Below are 16552 nucleotides of genomic sequence, written 5' to 3' on the forward strand. Positions count from 1 at the left end.
TGGTTGAGTCTCCATCCCTGGAGGTATTTAAAGAACGTATAGATACGGTGCTCGAAGACATGGTATAGATGGACTTGGCAGTGATAGTTTAACGGTTGGACTCGATGATCTTAAGGGTCTTTTCCAACCTTGACGATTCTATGATTCTAAGTTTCAGCTTGCGGCCCCAGCCTCCCTGCATGCACTCTGGAAGGGCTTTTGTAGAGAGGAAAAAAGCCTTCACTGAAACACAAGCTTGGGTCTCCCCTGTAAGCTCTGCAGACCAACTACCAAGACTTCATTTCAATTTTAACAAAGGCATGAGGAATTTCATCAGAGATGCCTGATCTCTATCTGTCAAGAGATCAGCTCTCTTTGTGGCCAGTGCCTCTTCCTGTATGGATGTGAATCCAAGGCAGCTTTATGCTTTGGGAACTATTCCGCTACAACTTTTTTCAGCATCTCTCCTAGGAAGAGAGTACCTGTCTAACCATCCCCACTGAGGAGGATTCAGCCTCTGCCAAAGAGACAGGAAACCATCTTTCCCAGAGGAGCTCTGCTGCCTCTCACCAGCGGTAAGCCCCTTCACGAACCAGAAAAGGCACACGAGGCTGGGCTGCGCAATGAAACAAGGGCTTCAATACCAGAGAGCATTATCAGAGTGTCACAGGATCTGTGTCATGTCACAAGTAGACATAAACCATCTCCATCCTCCCTTTTTCTCTTCCACATTGCCCTCGCAATTGCATTTACCACTCTACTGCCCCTGGCAATTTCACTGACCTAAATTCAGCATGGAAGCACTAATTATTTGTTCCTTTTAGACCCTACATTCACAAAAGTCTGTACCTCCCCCTGACTCTATTCACTTTTATCCCCAAATAAGAAATATCTTACAATATAAAAAAAAGTATAAAACAATCATTTAATAACAGACAACTCAGATTAACACCACCTGACTAAAAGACATGATTAAGAACTGGAAGAGATAACTCACCATACTTAATTGATCATTAACTGGTTAAACTTTTGCATTTGTTGTTTGATCAACAGCTGCTGGTTTTGCTCCAGCAGTATATTCAAATGTATATCAAAACTAAAAATATTTTCTGAAATATAAGGTAGAGAGTTCTTTTGCTAAATAGTTGAAGGCAGATAAAAGTAAAGAATGAACATATTGTTTTACTGACTGTAATAGGCAGCCAAAGATTTGATCCTGCAGTACAAGATTTTCAATTTTCAGGGTTTTTTTTCCATCCAGACTCAGTCCTTGCAGCATAAAACTTGTACTGCTAATTGCAATGCTACTACTTGTCATGCTATTTCATTCTTAATTCCCATTTTTAATTTGAGCCACTTACTGAACGAAGAGATCAAATTCTCACGTGGAAGTTAGCAGCATTTTTGCCATAGAAACAAGAATAGGTGCAGTGTTGAAAAATTATTTTGTGGGAATTAAGCATCTAAAAGACACAAGGCTTTACATCTATATTGGCCAGTTATTACTGTAGAGTTGTCTTAACATCACCATGGTCTTTTATTTTCTGTTATTGACCATGTTGGTTATAGCATTGCTCTAAGGACCTGTGAGGAGCATGGCCCATTGTATTAGGCATTGCACAACCATGGAACAGCTGTAAGCACCCTCAAATGAATCCCTGCTTGAGTGACCTAATGATTTCAGAAAGAAATGTCTTTCTATAAACAAAATATTCACCAGGAAAAATGTCAAACTTAAGAATAATTTTGATGTAATAGTTGTAAGAAGTGGTATCTGCCTTTCTTAATCTTCTGTGCCTTTTTTTTTTTCTGTGATAATGATTTAATAAGTTAAATTAAAACTGCAAACACATTTCCCTAATGTTTTGAAGAGCCTACATACTGCAGAGCTGAGATCCCAAATGGTGACATTTGACTTCCAGGACTACTTTAACGACCAATTCTTCTGCTCTGAATACCTCATAATAGTATAGTAATAGTACCACAAAGAAATATGTTATGTGGTAGGCATTGCAAAAATCTAAATGTTCTTGCCTTTGCCACTATATAATTGGCAGAAATCCCTGACTTTGAAAAAGGATGGGCTCAGTTGAATTGAGGACACATGACTCTCTTAAAGTCCATTGGGGCTTTACTCAGAAAATATTAAGATCAGGGCATAAAACAGCTGTGCTTACTGGAATGACAGGCAAAGATGCCTTGAAAACTAATTAATTAGAAGAAAAACAGTGAACCACAAAAACAGATATTTAAAAACCTAGCATTTAAAAAAAAATGTGATGAAGATGACGCATCTAAGTGTCTTGAATATATTGCTCCTATATAAACACAGGGGGTTAGTTGTTTCCCCAGTTACACTAACCAGTAAGCTAGTAAGATCTGGAATGAATGCTGGACTAAAACACTTTTATTTAAAGTGATACAACAATTTGAGGTCTCTGGCCACTAAGTGCTCAATCCTGCTCATCCTGACTTAATTATCAAAACTACCCACTAACTATAGTTTTCAGCCAGGAAAGGCCCAACCCTGAATAACGTTACTTGAATAACTAAAAAAGCTCTACTCTTTCCAGTGCTAAAATCATGAAATTCTTGCTACAGAAAACGAATCTAAGTAAAAAACCCTGTTTACTATCAATTCGTTTTCACTAAACGAGACCCTGCACCTTTAGCACATCTCAAATCCCACTGACTGTGCTGCGTGTGAAGTTTGGGATCATTCTGCAGCAGCCAATTGGGCAGCTGCCTGGCTCAGAACAAGCCTGAATTTGAGTCACGCTGATAGGGCCAAATCCTTCAAAATCTTCCTTGTTTCATATCATGAAGGTGAAATACATGTAAATTAGAACTTCAGAGCTGGTATGGGGCTAATTCTGTTAAGTTTTGCTAAGAGTTCTTTTCTGTAAAATATCATGCAAGTAATTTGTATGTAGTCTCCTATCCCAGAATTCACAACATATGAAATTTCCCTTAGAAGGCTGTGAAACAAGGAGTGGCTGTTTTATTTTATAATATTCTGTACATTCAGATGAGCTATTGGCTCCTGTTTCTGATTACCACACCAAGCAAGATGCTTTTACTGATGCATCGATAACTTAAGAGGGTTTTTCTCTTATAATAGAAAATTATGCAGTCATTTAAGGTCAAATATGGAAAAAAAATAGGGTGGTGGAAAGGAAATTACTTTTTTCCCTACTAAATCACAGCACTTACTTTATACTCACGTCTAGGGGATTTTTGCCACTAACTTCAGTGAGAATTGGACTCAAGCCTTCAAAGCTATGCATTCCTGCTTCACTAGAGGTTACCAGCAAAACCTTCACTACCTTCACAGAAGGCCCTGTGTAAACTAGAAAGTTTGCTCCTGCAATTCCTGATTCACTAGAGATGTCTAATATTAATTACTTCAGATTACTTACAGTAAGCACTTCCAAGACTAGGACCTCAGCTTGTGTCTTCAAGTTGGGGAAAAAATGTTTGGCCTCCAAATATTGGAGTATTTTTTTAAGTGTCATATATATTATAAGATCTTCTACATACCATCATATCTTTATAAAAAAGGTTAATTTATGGGCTGTAGTTAAAACCTTCTGTCGTGGTTTAACCCCAGCCAGCAACTAAGCACCACGCAGCCACTCGCTCACTCCCCACCAGTGGGATGGGGGAGAGAATCAGAAGGGTAAAAGGGAGAAAACTCGTGGGTTGAGATAAGAACAGTTTAATAACTAAAGTAAAAATAAAAATAGAACAGTAGTAATAATAATAATAACAATAATAATAATAACAAGTAATAATAGTACAATAGTAATACAAAGCAAACGATACACTCTACAATTGCTCACCACCCTCCGACCGATGGCCAGCCCGTCTCCCAAGCAGCGATCGTTGCCCCCTCCCCCGGCTAGCTCCCCCAGTTTATATATATACTGAGCATGACGTCACATGGTATGGAATAGCCCCTTGGCCAGTCTGGGCCAGCTGTCCTGGCTGTGCCCCCTCCCAGCTTCTTGTGCACCCGGCAGAGCATGGGCAGTTGAAAAGTCCTTTACCACTGTGAGCGCCACTTAGCAACTACTTAGCAAGAACAAAACGTCAGTGTATCCTCGACATTGTTCTCATCCTAAACCCAAAACACAGCCCCATACCAGCTACCAAGAAGAAAATTAACTCTATCCCAGCTGAAACCAGGACAGTATCCACCCCTTATTCCATAACATTTACGTCATGCCCAGGTCCCACATTATCCAACATATCCTCATTAACGACCACCCCCTTCCTTTCCTTTGATACAATACACGAGTATCATTCCCTCTAGAACATTTGTTGAGTTCATTTAGTTTATGACTCTGGGATTCATCTGTCATAACAGTCTTTCTGGGCAGGAGAGGTAGCGCGTGGTGTTGGATTGTAGCATGCTGAAGCCAGGTCTAGTTCTACCATCTCTGCGCTTTGCTTGGTTTCCTCAGAGCTCATTCTTCATTACTTTGGGCAATTCTTGCTATATACTGTTGATATGTCATATAGTAATCACAGAAGTGACGACATCCAGTATTATATAGCAACAAACATTATATAATTCAGTTCATTGGCTATTTTCACCCAAAATCAAATCTCCTTGAGGTACACATCGGACCTCCCCATCTTCCCGCATCACCCACCAAGTGCACCCAGGTCCTTGAGCAAAAGCAATCCCACGAATGCGTTTACCTTTGCCTAAGGTGGGATTAACCCAGACTCTCTTTCCCATCATATTTTTTATGTGCACTACAGGGACTTTATCCCCTTCCACAGTACGTATAAGTTTTGATTGGGCAGGGCCAGCTCGATTGGCAGATCCCCTGGTGTTGACTACCCAGGTGGCCTTTGCTAAATGTGTATCCCAATGTTTAAATGTTCCACCACCCATTGCTCTCAGTGTAGTCTTTAACAGTCCATTGTATCGTTCTATTTTCCCAGAGGCTGGTGCATGATAGGGGATGTGATATACCCACTCAATTCCATGCTCTTTGGCCCAGGTGTCTATGAGGCTGTTTCGGAAATGAGTTCCGTTATCTGACTCAATTCTTTCTGGGGTGCCATGTCGCCATAGGACTTGCTTTTCAAGACCCAGGATAGTGTTCCGGGCAGTGGCATGGGGCACAGGATATGTTTCCAGCCATCCAGTGGTTGCTTCCACCATTGTAAGCACATGGCGCTTGCCTTGGCGGGTTTGTGGGAGTGTGATATAATCAATCTGCCAGGCCTCCCCATATTTATATTTCAGCCATCGTCCTCCATGCCAGAGGGGCTTGAACCGCTTGGCTCGCTTGATTGCAGCGCATGTTTCGCATTCATGGATAACCTGTGCAATAGTGTCCATGGTTAAGTCCACCCCTCGATCGCGAGCCCATCTATAGGTTGCATCTCTTCCTTGATGGCCTGAGATGTCATGGGCCCACCGAGCTAGGAATAATTCACCCTTATGTTGCCAGTTCAGATCCACCTGAGCCACTTCAATCTTAGCAGCCTGATCCACCTGCTGATTATTTTGATGTTCTTCAGTGGCCCGACTCTTGGGTACATGAGCATCTACGTGACGTACTTTTACAACCAGGTTCTCTACTCGGCCAGCAATATCTTGCCACAATGTGGCAGCCCAGATGGGTTTGCCTCTGCGCTGCCAGTTGCTCTGCTTCCATTGCCGCAGCCACCCCCACAGGGCATTTGCCACCATCCATGAGTCAGTATAGAGATAGAGCATTGGCCACTTTTCTCGTTCAGCAATAACTAAAGCCAGCTGGATGGCTTTCACCTCTGCAAACTGACTCGATTCACCTTCTCCTTCAGCAGTTTCTGCCACTTGTCGTACAGGAGTCCATACAGCAGCTTTCCACCTGTGATGCTTTCCCACAAGACGACAGGACCCATCAGTGAACAGGGCATATTGCTTCTCATTTTCTGGCAGTTTATTATACAGTGGGGCCTCCTCAGCAGGCATCACCTCCTCCTCTGGCGATATTCCGAAATCTTTGCCTTCTGGCCAGTCCATGATCACTTCCAAGATTCCTGGGCGACTGGGGTTTCCTATTCGAGCCCGTTGTGTGATGAGTGCAACCCACTTACTCCATGGAGCATCAGTTGCATGATGGGTAGAAGGGACTCTCCCTTTTAACATCCAGCCCAGCACCGGCAGTCGGGGTGCCAGGAGGAGCTGTGCTTCGGTACCAACCACTTCCGAAGCAGCTCGAACTCCTTCATATGCTGCCAATATCTCTTTTTCAGTTGGAGTATAGCGGGCCTCAGATCCTCTGTATCCCCGACTCCAGAACCCCAGGGGTCGACCTCGAGTCTCCCCCGGTGCTTTCTGCCAGAGGCTCCAGGTAGGGCCGTTCTCCCCAGCTGCAGTGTAGAGCACATTTTTAATATCTTGTCCTGCCCGGACTGGCCCAAGGGCAACTGCATGAACTATCTCCCGTTTAATTTGTTCAAAGGCTTGTCGCTGCTCAGGGCCCCATTTGAAATCATTCTTCTTGCGGGTCACTTGATAGAGAGGGCTTACTATGAGACTGTAATGTGGAATATGCATTCTCCAAAAACCCACAACGCCCAAGAAAGCTTGTGCTTCCTTTTTGCTGGTTGGTGGAGACATGGCTGTTATTTTGTTGATTACATCCATTGGGATCTGATGACGCCCATCTTGCCATTTTATTCCTAAAAACTGGATCTCCTGTGCAGGTCCCTTGACCTTACTTTGTTTTATAGCAAAGCCAGCTTCCAGAAGAATTTGGACTATTTGCTTCCCTTTCTCAAAAACTTCTGCTGCTGTGTTGCCCCACACAATGATGTCATCAATGTACTGCAGCTGTTCCGGAGCCCCACCCTGTTCCAATGCAGTCTGGATCAGTCCATGGCAAATGGTAGGGCTGTGTTTCCACCCCTGGGGCAGTCGATTCCAGGTGTACTGGATGCCCCTCCAAGTGAAAGCAAACTGTGGCCTGCACTCTGCTGCCAAAGGGATTGAGAAAAATGCATTAGCGATGTCAATGGTGGCATACCACTTGGCTGCCTTTGACTCCAGTTCATATTGAAGTTCTAACATGTCCGGCACGGCAGCGCTCAGTGGTGGCGTGACTTCATTCAGGCCCCGATAGTCTACTGTTAGTCTCCACTCTCCATTAGACTTTCGCACTGGCCATATGGGACTGTTAAAGGGTGAGCGAGTCTTGCTAATCACTCCTTGGCTCTCCAGCTGACGAATCGGCTTATGGATGGGAATCAGGGAGTCTCTGTTGGTGCGATATTGCCGCCGGTGCACTGTTGTGGTAGCAGTTGGTACCTGTTGTTCTTTGACCCTCAGCAACCCCACAACAGAAGGGTCCTCCGAAAGACCGGGCAGGGTAGACAGCTGTTTAATTTCCTCTGTCTCCAATGCAGCTATGCCAAAAGCCCACCGGCACCCTTTTGGGTCCTTGAAATACCCTCTCCTAAGGTAGTCTATACCAAGGATGCACGGTGCCTCTGGGCCAGTCACAATGGGGTGCTTCTGCCACTCCTTCCTGGTTAGGCTCACTTCGGCCTCCAATACAGTCAGCTGTTGGGATCCCCCTGTCACTCCAGAAATACAGATGGGTTCTGCCCCTTTACAGCTTGATGGCATTAGGGTACACTGTGCACCGGTGTCTACTAAAGCCTTATACTCCTGTGGGGCTGATGTGCCAGGCCATCGAATCCACACAGTCCAGTACACCCGATTGTCCCTCTCCTCCACCTGGCTAGAGGCAGGGCCCCTCTAGTCCTGGTCATAGCACTCGTTACTCACTTCTTGTAAATGCGAGTCAAAAATCCCTTTATTAGGATCGGAAACAGAATCAGCCCTTCTACCCTGTCTGAGGAACTGCTCGCTGGAAACTGGAGCCGCAACTCTCCTGGGAGAACCACCTTTTGTAGTTGTTTTTCCTTGCAACTCACGTACCCGTGCCTCTAGGGTCGAGGTAGATTCTCCATCCCACTTCCTCATGTCCTCTCTATGGTCACGCAGATAAAACCACAGGGTGCCCCATGGTGTGTATTCACTATATCTTCTCTCTTGAACAGAGGGACGCTTACTCCTAATGGCTGAGATACTGCTTCGTACAGGTGAGGAGTAGGATATATCCTCTTCGAGTTGCTGGACCTCCTGGGACAGTTTCTCCACGGCCGATACGCAGGCCTGTAGGGAGGAAGAGAGACTTTCTTCGTATTGTCGGAGCTGGCCAGCCATTTCGTCCACTGTTGGTCCCTCTTCATCTTTCCAGGTCATTATTGCCAATGAGTTTGCATGTGATGATGGTGCGCTCCATACAAACTTCCGCCACATGGGTCGTGTGCATTGGACTTCGTCTGGATCTTTGGATAACTGCTCATTGTCCAGGTCATTATTAATCACTTCCAGCACAGCTAATTCCCTCAGGTACTGGATGCCTCTCTCCATGGTGGTCCACTTGCCTGGGTGACATATAACATCTTCCTTGAAGGGATATCTTTCCTTCACACCTGACAGGAGTCGCCTCCAGAGGCTGAGGGCTTTTGCCCCTTTTCCAATTGCTTTGTCAATGCCTCCTTCTCTAGAAAGGGATCCCAGCTGCTTGGCTTCCCTACCCTCTAATTCCAGGCTACTGGCCCCATTATCCCAGCATCGGAGCAGCCAGGTGATGATGTGCTCACCTGGACGACCGAAATCTTTTCGCATATCTCGCAGCTCACTCAGGGACAGGGATCGGGTGGTTACCATCTCATTTATGGGTTCCGCCTCTTCCTCCTCCTGTTCTCTTGATGGCCCTGGCTCATCATCAGCCCTTACTAAACGAGCTGATTTCCTTGTGTATTTTTTCTTCTGTATAGGGGCAAGTGATACTGGCACGGATTGGTTCTCTGGTCCAGCCGCAGTGCCTATCGTGGGGGCTGGCACAGCCACGGGGGCCGGCGCAGGGGCTGGCACAGCCATGGGGGCCGTCATTCTGTCATCCGATCCAGAGACCTTCTCTTTCCCTTGAGGGTACTGAATAGTATTGAATAGGGCTCGGTAGGCATGGGCCAGGCCCCAGCACGTTGCAGTGATCTGTGTCTCTCTGGAGTTGCCAGGGTGACAACATACATTTTCCAAATACTTTACTAGTTTTTCAGGATTCTGCACTTGTTCGGGGGTGAAGTTCCAAAACACTGGAGGTGCCCATTGTCCTAGGTACTTGCCCATACTCTCCCACACACCCTGCCACTCATAACTATCCAGCCTTTGAGGAGATCTCTGGATGATATTCTTAAGCTGCTTATTAACCTTAAATAAAACTGAAACAAAATTCCCAAGAACTATCAACGGATATATCTTAACTACCCAAGGATGCTCAAGATAATGAAAAGTTGTTGTAATGAAGGAGAAAACATCATAGAAGAAAGTAACAAAGGTGCCATCCTGTATTTCCTCCATAAAAAAACTCTCAGAAGAGGAGGTATAATTGCTAATTGTCTCCATGAGGTGGTACCCGAAGTACAGTAATGGCTTCACTACAGAACCCAAATACCAGATAGCACTCAAGGCCAGTGTTTTAATAACCAGTCTTCCAGGCAACACATCACTCATTATGGCAAAGCACAGCAAAAACAAGAGCACGGTGCAGATCAGGTAGACTAGTACCGAGAATGGATGAATAAATATTACAACCGATAACTGTTAACAGAATGAAATTCCTTAATACACTCTAGTTAATCTGTTATTATCTCAAACCCTTCGAGCCCCACGCTGGGCGCCAAAAAGGACTGTCGTGGTTTAACCCCAGCCAGCAACTAAGCACCACGCAGCCACTCGCTCACTCCCCACCAGTGGGATGGGGGAGAGAATCAGAAGGGTAAAAGGGAGAAAACTCGTGGGTTGAGATAAGAACAGTTTAATAACTAAAGTAAAAATAAAAATAGAACAGTAGTAATAATAATAATAACAATAATAATAATAACAAGTAATAATAGTACAATAGTAATACAAAGCAAACGATACACTCTACAATTGCTCACCACCCTCCGACCGATGGCCAGCCCGTCTCCCAAGCAGCGATCGTTGCCCCCTCCCCCGGCTAGCTCCCCCAGTTTATATATATACTGAGCATGACGTCACATGGTATGGAATAGCCCCTTGGCCAGTCTGGGCCAGCTGTCCTGGCTGTGCCCCCTCCCAGCTTCTTGTGCACCCGGCAGAGCATGGGCAGTTGAAAAGTCCTTTACCACTGTGAGCGCCACTTAGCAACTACTTAGCAAGAACAAAACGTCAGTGTATCCTCGACATTGTTCTCATCCTAAACCCAAAACACAGCCCCATACCAGCTACCAAGAAGAAAATTAACTCTATCCCAGCTGAAACCAGGACACCTTCATAAACTTTTCAAGTTAATTCCCACCATATTTTAGTTGATCATGCACAGTAACATGTTAGTATTATGTCTATATACCTGCTAAGTTTAACACTTTTCAAACACCACCTTGTATTTGTGTCAAATAAAAATAAACATGAAGTTTTACCCATGAGGAAAAAAAACAAAACAAAACAAAGAGGAGTATCAGGATCATGGTTAAGATTCCTTTTCTAGGGAAATGTTGCTCTCTTGATCCTGAATTCCCTGAGTTATTGGAAGTTTAAATGGTTTAAATGCGTTTGATGGAAAATTATTACAAAAGCTTTGCAATATAATTTGCTCTGTACATGAGGAAATTTGCAACTACTAAATCTAGAAAACAACACTTATCCATAAACCTTCTAAACCGCATAAAGAGTCCTACCCACTAGCAAATTTCATAATTCCACATTAGCAGACTCAATTACAGTATCTGCTGCAAATAGCATATCACTGCATCATAGTTATACCAATCAGCTTGCTTTCTTCCAAAATGGAATATCATGGCCCTGAACTCAACTGCACTGAGAAACTGCACAGAGTTTGGAGAGGAATCACACAGATTCGCAGCAAAACGTTTTGCATTACAGTAGAGAAACATCAGAGGCAGTAGATGGGCTCATGCACTGTTCAGAAACCTGGAAACCCACCATCCACCCGCCCAACATGCTAGGAGAGTTTGAAAGCTCAAGAAAACAAATGAATAAATAGAAAGAGTGACATCCAACCAAAAGATGCCTCTTTCTCCCTACTTTCCAAAATGCTGCTGAAGGCAATTTTCTACTCCCAAAGAAGATCTATCTAAACTGACTTCCTCTCTCTTAATTGATTTGTTTCGATCATTCCTTAATGTTGGTGAACAAGAGTGAGTTTGGATATTTTTTTCCATTCTCTGAAAAACTTCAACTGGAAAAAAAAAATAGTAGTAGCAGCAAACACACTGGAGAGGGGGGAGGGGAAAAAAAAAACAACACACACACAAAAAACAAACACAAAACCAAAACAAAACCACCATAGCACTTCTGACCCCAGGGGGGCTCGAGTGCCCACTGCCACATCCTGCCGCGGAGGTGCCCGGGGGACGACAGGAGCAGCTGCCGTGGCAAGCAGCGGACTATAAGTTTTACTAAACAGCCCGCCGGAGGTGGGTTACCCCTTCCCGGTGGCCGAGGGCGGGGGGAGAGGCAGAGCCACAGCCGCGCCGGCCTGGGAACAAAGCGTGCTGTAAAGCTTCCAGGTGGTGGGTGTATTTGTTGTCCTGTCTGCGAGGTGCGGTGGCTCCTCGGCAGATCCCAGTGCTGCTGTGGACATTAAGGAAAGTCTCTTTTGGCTGATTCCAAAACCAGATAAGGAGCTGCCGAGCCACCAGCTCTGTCTAGACTCCGAACCTCACAAGTCAAACGGGTTGTTTGGATTAGCCTTGGAGATCTACCGACCTGAACAGCTCTCCTAAAGAAAAAACACAGTAACACCCTGTTTTCCTCTTCCCGTTGCCACCCGAGGTCTGCCCGGAGATAGGAACCGAGCTCTGCTTTGGTCCATGTCACTTATTTCTGGAAAACTTCCGCCCTCTCTCTCACCCACAAACACACCTTGCCCTGTTTTGTCTGCCAGGAGAAAACAAAAAAAAGCAAAGACACACTCCAGCAAAAATCCTGGTTTGCATCCTTCCTCCTTCCCCCCCCCCGGAGAAATCCGGAGCTACAGGTAATCAATCCAGCTGCAACAGCGGCGGAGAGCGGCCGGGCCGCCCGGCAGGGTAACTGTCCCAGTGCTGCCGGTCTCGGGCGACCCGGCCCGGCGGGGAGTGCGGGCCGGACGCGGCGAGGCTGCGCGCCCTCCCTGCCTCTGTCGCCCTCCCTCCCCGGCCCCGGACAAGCCCAGAGCACTTGTTTGGTGAAGCTTAGCCACGGCAAGAAAATTCAACGAAATTCAAACGAAACAGCAGCCTGATGTAAAAGCCGCATCTCTCGGCTGGGATGCTGCGAAGAGCGGCTACAGACCCCTGCCCCGACCTCCGGCACGTACAGGAGGCTTGGGGAAAGGCACCGATTAATTTTACACCCCTTTCCCTGGCTAATGACAGCAGATACCGTGCAATATGGAAAGCTCGGTCATACAGGCGAGCCTCCCCCGCCCTCCCGGAGCCTGCCTCCTTGGGAGCTCCTTGGGAGCTGCCTTCGCCTGCACTTCACAAGTCCCGGGAGGTGAGGAGTGATCCTCCAGCAGGACCAGCGCACTGGGAGCTGTTAAGTTTATGTTTGTGGCGCCTGAGCTCAGTCATTCAGTGGCTTGCTCTGTTATCAAGAAAACATCAATCAGGAACAATCAGTAAACAGGATCTCTTTCCAGACCCTTTATTAACTACGTACAGCTCCGCTGAAGCACGCAAAGCGCCCAGCAGCGGCACCTCGCACCGTAAAACGCTGTCGGCGTTTCGGGCGCGCAGACGGGGCGAGCGCGGGGCTGTGCCCGTGAAACCTTCCCGGCACCGCGAACCCGGAACCCGGTTCGGCTCCATCCCGTGTGCTGCGCTCGGGCTGCAGAGGCCCGAGGGCTGTCAGCGAGCCCTCCCCGGGCCGGCACCGCGGGGGACGTCCCTCATTCCTTCCCCGCTGCCCACTATTGGGTGACCCAACGTGGATTTGTCAAGATATGTATGTATACATATGTATATAAAGGCAAGAACTTACTGTTGAGATGTTCGACTGATCTCAATGCTGGAATTCATATCCCCGGCTTCTGCGTCTCACTCCTACGTTAGCTGGAGATGCTGAGAGCTAATTAACCTGGTACAAATATTGAAATGAGAAGAGTTTGAATATTGGTCTCTGTGTGTACAAACAAAATTCTCAGAGAAATTACAGCAGACTTTAACAGACCTTATTTGACATTATTAAGGGAGGCTGCAGCAAGAAGAAAAACAGAGGACCTGGGATTGTTAATTGCCGCCCTCGGCCGTATTGGAAAGAGGAACCAGAGCAGGAACCTGCACAGAGCACCATAAGGATACCCACACACATTTCATAAAGAGAATATTTTCTCTCGCTTGCACAAATCCTGCTGCCCAAGCTCAGGAACGGTGTTCTCCTGAAGGTACTAGGAGGGACTGCTCGAAAGTTTGTCTCTATTTGCTCCATACTCAAAGTTGGGGGGGGGGGGGGGGGAAGAGGAATATGCCACAAATATATGAAATTGAGAAGGGAAACAAAGGCCATAGAACAACCCCCTCCTCCCCGCAAAAGAAATAATATTAAAATAAGACGAAGTTTGTTTAACTGAAGTTTCGGGGGTGGGGGAGGCTCCGGTGTGACCCCGTGGCCGCAGGTTTGTGCGGAGGGGCGGGCTGGAGCGGGGTGGCGGCGGCGACGGGGGGGACGCTCCTCGCGGCGCTGAGCCCGAGGGGCCAGAGACCCCCCCGAGCGGCCGCCGCAGAAGCGACCATAGCTCCCCCCCAAAAGTCGGGGGGGGGGGGAACGGGACGGGACGGGGACGGACGACGACACTCAGGCCCTCCGTGGGGGTGCAGGCAGGAGCCCCGCAGTAGGTGTGGGTGCAAGCACATCCCGAGTGAGGCTCCCACCCGCAACCCGCTATAGAACCGAGGAGTCAGAGCGCGGCTGCAGCCCTCAGAAGACACACTGCCCTGTGTGTTTCGAGGAGCAAGACGCTCCGTTGCCAGCCCAAACGGAAGACCCCTGCCTCCCGGCGGGCCGCTTATCTCGGCGGCAGCCCCAGCCACCAGGAGGGCGCGCCGGGCCCACGGTGCGCCGCGCAGCCCCGCGCAGGGCTAGAGGCCCTTCCCTCTCACAAGGAGGGACAAGCCAACATTTGCTTTTCTTTCCTATGTAGCCCTCGGAGACACCAGACCTTCACCGTCCCGAAGGTTCTGCCCGGAGAGGGTGTCTCAGCAACGCCCCCGCATGGAAGTTGTTCGTTCGCGGGGTCATCCCCGCCCTGGCGTAACTGAGCCTCTTCTCGCGGAGTGGCTGCGCTTCCCACCTACGCATTAGCCGCCAGGTGGCAAAAGGCGAATGAAAAAGCCCCCGTTTTGCCCTGACCTTACAGGTTTTCAGCGCCAATTAAAGATCCCTCCGAGTCGGAGACTCGGTCTCCAAACTCCCCCTTTCCTCCATCAGTAAGAATGATTCAAACAACTTACATGTTAGACTACCAGGCAAAAATTATACCCTTTCTCCCTCCCGCCCCCCGAAGCATCGTACCAAGCCTCTGATCCTGCATGAAAACACAAGGGTTACTGATCACGCAGTTTAAGGTAGATTTCATATTTATTTAAATATTTATCAAGTACTCAAAAATGTATTACACTTGTGCATACAAAATGAATCCAGTTTCTAATCAGGATGATTGAAATCCTTGTATTGGACTTTTAACCTTTTTTTTATTTTCTTTCTACTGGTTTGTCTCTATAGCTGAGCTTGCTCAGGGTGGGCTGAGATGGTGAGGAGGGAGGAAAAAAGGTTATGTTAAGAAAACATTAGGATTTGGAGTAATTGTCATGCAAACCAACTTGTCTTTGTCAGACTAAAAAATCTCTATATATTCCAGTTGTTAAAGATTTTTTTTAAAGTGAGCCTGTCTTGTGCTGGCTGGGAGCACTAGGGAACACTTGGATTGGAGCAAAACCAACCCTTCCTTATGTGTTTTTTTGTTGTTCTTCTTCTTCTTTCTACTTTCCCCAAGAAATCGCCCACATTTCTAGCTTTCACCACCCTCTCCCCCGCAAATTAAAAAATGAAGAAAAGAGGGAGAGAGGGAAGTCGACAGAAAATAAGGAACACCATTCGTGCAATTTCACAGCAATGTCCTCTCAACCCTATTCCTCCTGCAGCATTTTTCAATCGTTTTGACAGCAGACACTGATAAATAATAGTCATACTTGTTAAGCAAAAAGCGTCCCTTTTATCAGGAGGTTATACTTAAAGTACAAGTCATTTCAACAATCTCATCAACGAGGCTTTGGTATACAGCACTTTCTTTTTATTTATTTATTTAATAGAACTCAGCAAAAAGCCTGAGCTCCCAGTTCTTTAGATGTCTTAACGTTACGTCAGATCATGCCTAGAGTAATATCACTTTTAAGGGCAAGGGATGAGGGATGAGGGGGAGAAACAAGAGAGTTTCTAACGTTATGGATTGAAAGCTAAGGCATCCAACTAGCCCTGATATAGTTGTTGAAACGGAAATTTACAAGCTGGTCGTTAATACTTGCAATAAAACATCACATTCCTTTTATTCACTAACGACCTGCTTTGCATGCAGTATTTTATTTCAGGTATTTTAGCTGCTAACTTGTAAATATTTAAAAGAGGGAACTTTGTTCATTATTTAATATTAATATTACAATTATTTTCTCTATTCCAAATGCTTATTTAGTGAAATAGTCCTGAAGATATAATAATTCTACATATGGCGCTTTTATTTCACATAATATTTAAGAAGAAAAAAGACAAAGCCCACATAGAATTAGACATATAATTCAAAGACCACGGTACAACCTTTTGTTTTCTTCTTTTTTTTTCCTTTTTTCTTTTACTTCAACAAACAAAAAATAGAGTCAAATGACATGAAAAGTGGCAAGTCTTGCGATAATAAATAATAAATTATAATTTTGCAATGCAAGAGAAAAAAAAAGTTTTTTTATTTTTCCTTTTACTTTTTTTTTTCCTCTTTATTTCGAGAGAAAGAGAGAAAAACAGTCGTTTTAACCAATTACTATATACATCTTTGGGGAGGGGAAGGTTCTTGGACAGACACATTTCAAACACGATCCCGAGATGCTTTGTGGCAAAATAGAGGTATACCTTGTTGCAATGTTTTTATAAATTGTTTTTTAAAGAGGAATTCAAAAGCCTGTTTTTAATTGCTTCAGACTTGATAGAGGATGGATCTCAACCAAACAAAATCAGAACCCTGCTACAGTACATGCTAGAAGAGATCCAGGAAACAACCCCTTGTTAGAGTCAACTAAAAGCAACATTGCAAACCAATGCAGCTTCACCTTCCTGCAATGAATCTTTCAACAATGCGGGGCTAAATCATCTCTTTCCTGATGATGGAAAACCTACTGGAGCTCATTTTGGCAAGGCAACAACCAATATAGAAACAGCACCATTCAGACTGGGAGGCACTAGATGATAGAAAGTCCCTCTACC

The sequence above is a fragment of the Platalea leucorodia genome (assembly GCF_965183815.1).
Source record: "Platalea leucorodia genome assembly, chromosome: W".
In the NCBI taxonomy this organism is placed as follows: Eukaryota; Metazoa; Chordata; class Aves; order Pelecaniformes; family Threskiornithidae; genus Platalea; species Platalea leucorodia.